This window comes from Galeopterus variegatus, unplaced genomic scaffold (assembly GCF_000696425.1).
Source record: "Galeopterus variegatus unplaced genomic scaffold, G_variegatus-3.0.2 Scaffold2126, whole genome shotgun sequence".
NCBI classification, from domain to species: Eukaryota; Metazoa; Chordata; class Mammalia; order Dermoptera; family Cynocephalidae; genus Galeopterus; species Galeopterus variegatus.
In genome coordinates this window covers 8,360-12,959 of record NW_007728237.1, presented here as the reverse complement: position 1 = coordinate 12,959, position 4,600 = coordinate 8,360, and the positions used below count along the sequence as shown (strand labels likewise).

General features: G+C 42.7%; 1 pseudogene; it reads left to right on the top strand.

Annotated features, from left to right (window-relative positions):
* Positions 1 to 323: 323 nt before the first annotated feature.
* Positions 324 to 2,786, top strand: LOC103596834 (annotated as a pseudogene).
* The last annotated feature ends 1,814 nt before the right edge of the window (positions 2,787 to 4,600 follow it).

The following is a 4,600-nucleotide window of genomic DNA, read 5'->3' as shown; positions in this document are numbered from 1 at the left end:
AGGGATGGCTGGTGAGCTCACTGGCTGAGCGTGGTGCTGACAACACCAAGTCAAGGGTTGAGATCTCCTTACCGGTCATCTTTTTAAAAAAAGGAAAAAAAAAATACAAAAAAAGGAAAGTATACACAGGCAACAAGTAGAAAACAGTTGAAAACATGGTAGTTAATCCAGCCACATAAATAATTACTTTAAATATGAATGGTGTAAATGTGCCAATTAAAAGACAGAATGTCAGAGGGAATTAAAAAATACAAGACCCAACGATGCCATCTACAAAAACTTCTCTTTATATACAAAGACACAAATAGGTTAAGAGTAACGAGATGGACGGCCACGATTCCTGTCTGCAGCCCACTGCCTCTTCTGTCCCTGTGACCCTGGGGCTTGTATCAGGTGACAGTCCTGGTCCTCAGGGCCAGTAGCCAGCGCGGGGCCACCCGGGCGTTGAGGGGCAGTCGGCAGCAGGAGCCGGGTGCACAGGGCCAGTCACCCATCTGGGGTTTGTGCAGCTGGTTTGAACCAGGATTCAGTGGCTTTTGTGAATGTGTTTTATGAACGTATGGATGTGTCATAGCTGGGTCACACAACCCAGGGATATTGCTGCTAGTGTGTCAAGTGTGTCCTGACTCCGTGGTCATTCATCCGTAGGACTTGTTCTCATCACTGTTGTTGGCATGGCTAATTCGTCGTGGATTATTCAGTGGTGCATTTGTTGAAAATAATGAATGAAAAGGATGAAATATTTTCACTTGGTGACCGGAAGCCTGCTCTCCTCTGCACTGGGCCGATTGTCTCTGGAGGTTGACACTTGCCTGCTGCTCGCTAACTGAGTCAGCGAGGAGAAATCACAGATTCTAAAAGCATTCTTTTCTCTTCTCTATGGGCTTAGCATAAAAATTAGTTTTGTTTCTATTTGGATTTATTTTATGAAAATCAACACCATAAACCCATATCAGTCAGACACAAAAAATTGAGGTAGTTAAACCGTGAGTTGTGGAAATGAGTTTGTGGAAACATTAAAAAAAATTGGTTATACCAAAGCTGATATTCTTTCTAATTTTTTTATTTTTTAATTTTAATTTATCAGTATACAATATAGTTGATTTTCGTGTCCCTTTACCAATTCCTCCTTTTCCTCCCTCCCTCTCCTCCTTCTGTCCCCCCAACATCATATCTGTTCACTTAACAAGTTCAAGGAATTGTTGTGATTGTGTCTTCTCCCCCACCCCCATGCATTTGCTTATTTACTTATTTATTTATTTATTTTTAGCTCCCATAAATAAGTGAGAACATGCGGTATTTCTCTCTTTCTGTGCCTGGCCCAAAGCTGATATTCTTTTTTTTTTTTTTTAAAAGATGACCGGTAAGGGGATCTTAACCCTTGACTTGGTGTTGTCAGCACCACGCTCACCCAGTGAGCAAACCGGCCATCCCTATATGGGATCCGAACCCATGGCCTTGGTGTTATCAGCACCGCACTCTACTGAGTGAGCACGGGCCGGCCCCCCAAACCTGATATTCTTAATGGAGAAGATTTTGATTGGTTGTCATCGAAGATGAATCACTTTTGAAGTGGTTTTGTGGGAATGTGAATGAACAGAATGGGTTGTCTGAAAAAGAACTGGAAGCTTTTCGCATTCTTCAAAAATCAGGCAAACCCATCCTAAAGGGGCAGCATTGGATGAAGCTCTGAAAACCTGTAAAACTTCTGATTTAACTCCACCTAGACTGGATGACAAAGAGCTGGAGAAATTAGAGGATGAAGTCCAAACTCTGCAGAAGTTGAAGAACCTAAACATTCAGCAACATAATAAATGCCAGTTGATGGCTTTAGGAACTAGCACAAATCTCTGAGATTAAATGCTAGAGAAGCAGCAGCCACTTAAAAGCTGAAGCAGAGTCAAGGATTCTAAAAGCTCTGAATACTAAGATCAGCAGTGAACTTCAGGCTCTTACTGATGGAGTTCAAAATTGATGATGTTCTTCAAACATTCTAATTTAGGTCAAGGAACAAATCCACTGGTATTTTTATCTCATTTTTCCTTGGAAAAATATCTAAGCCAGGAAGAGCAAAGCACAGCAGCACTCACCTTATACACCCAAAACCAGTTCTTTCTGGGTGTACATGAAGTAGCCGAAAGTTCAAATGAAGACAATTTTCAGCTTTTAGATATACGGACACCATCTATGCGTGATAATCAAGAAATCTTTACAGAGAGACAACTAGAAATGGCTAGGCTGCAGCTAGCATATATTTGTGCTCAACGTCAGTGAATTCACTTGACAGCAAGTAATTTGAGCATGAAACCAAGTATAAAATGGGCAGAGGAGAATCTTCACAGCCTAACCAGCAAGGCTGTTGGCAAAGAAAATTTGGATGCTAAAATTTCTGGCCTGGGGCTGGCCTGTGGCTCACTCGGGAGAGTGCGGTGCTGATAACACCAAGGCCACGGGTTCGGATCCTATATAGGGATGGCCGGTTCGCTCACTGGGTGAGCGTGGTGCTGACAACACCAAGTCAAGGGTTAAGATCCCCTTACCGGTCATCTTTTAAAAAAAAAATAAAAAAATAAAATTTCTGGCCTGAACAGTGAGATTCTGGACCTTGAAGAATAAATCATATAAAAGACAAAAGTTTGCCTGCTGTGCTAAGAGAGAATGCCCAGTTATCAAATATGCCATTTGTAAAGGGAGATTTTGAGATGCAGGTTGCTAAACAAGATTATTATACAGAAAAACAAGAGTTAGTTTTAAATCAGTGTTTCCACTTCCACAGGCCTACCTGAGAAATGGGTTTTCCAACAGAGCTGCATTCTGAAGGCCAGTCCCTGGGCAGCCTTGCTTTCTGCTTACATCCCTGAAAGCCTCCCAGGTGGGCCAGCGGAGAACATTCCTGTGTGGAGTACTCGGAGCTGAGTCCGCAGTGACAAGCACAGAGGAGCAACTGGCTGCTGGATGGAGAAACCTCGGCGAGTCATTTTGCTTTCAGGTTATTGGAGCTGTTTCTGAGTAGGGCAGCTCTCCAAGGCAGCAGCAACTAGAGAGAAAAGAGAACATTTAACGGGTTGTTCTGTCACATCGGATATTAAACATCTGATTGATATTTTGGGCTGCACTTCTCAGGTGTTGGGCATTCTGGAGTTTTAGCAGGTGGGTGTCTGCATTTTTTTTTTTTTTTTAAAAGATGACCGGTAAGGGGATCTTAACCCTTGACTTGGTGTTGTCAGCACCACGCTCAGCCAGTGAGCGAACCGGCCATCTCTATGTGGGATCCGAACCCGGGGCCTTGGTGTTATTAGCACCACACTCTACCGAGTGAGCCACGGGCCGGCCCGGTGTCTGCATTTTTGTCTGAAGCATACAGGTTTCATGAAATATTGAAAGATGCTCCATGTGTCTGTGCTTGAAGTGTGTGAGTGTGTGTGTGTGTGTGTGGTGGCACGGGAGTGTGGGGGACCCAGGTTCTGAGATGCAAGTTCAACAAAGGGAACGGGTGTTCTCGTTAGGAAACTTCAATATGGGCAAATGTGCAACAGGAACCTTAATGGTCACCGTGGGCAACTGTGCTGTGCTGTGCAGTATTTCCCAATCTCGTTTGAACAGGGGCTCTTTTTGAAAAATATGGAATGCCTATATTATGGTCAAATTCCCTCTAAGGTGTTGCTTAAACAAATAAGATTTTTTGTTGTTTTTTCTTGTTTTCAGGTGAAAGACATATGAAAGTAGGTAGTCCAGGTGGCTGTGACCCCATGAAATGACCTGGGACCCAAGTCCCTTTTATGTCTCTGCTCTAATATCCTTAGTTCATTGCTTCCGTCCTCAAAGTCACCACATAGCTCCAGACAGCTAGTTCAGTGCTGGTTATCCCCTTATTCTAGGCAGAAAATTAGAGAAAGGGGTGGAGGGTGTAAGTGTGCCCCCCTTGGTGAGTACCTCCCTTAAGGAGATTTCCTGGAAGCCACATCCCATGACTTCTACTTGTATCTCATTGGTCCCATGTAGCTGCCACTGGAGCTAGGAAATGTAGACCCAGAGCCGAGTGCCTTGCTGCTCTGAATTAAATCCAAGTTTTATAAGCAAAGAGGAATAAAAGAATGCTGAATGTGCAGATAGTCTCTACACGAACATCCAGCTGAACGAAACGGTCTGCTTTGGTCTCTGTCTGTATCTCTGTGTACTTTTGTCTTTCTCACACACACGTATACAGAAATACATATACACATGTATGTCTTAGATTATTCATAGAATATGAAATACATAGGATGTTAGGGCAGGATGAAATTTTAGATACTGTGTACCTCAGTGGCTCTCAACCATGTTTGTACCTTAGAATCACCTGGGGGAAATTACAAAACATATCCATGCCTGAGCCCTACCAGTTTTAATTAATATTTGGGAATAATGCCCAGATATTCATTTAAAATTTTTTTTCTAAAAGTTTCCCTGATAATTCTAATCTACAGCCAGGATTGAAAGCGCCTAATCTAGACTAATTTTATCGTTTTGTAGGGCAATTTTCTGCAAAATTGTTTCTTTCGTGTCTGTTTTCCCCATGTAATTGTCAATCCATAAAAACAGGAATGGTCTCTGTTATGACTAC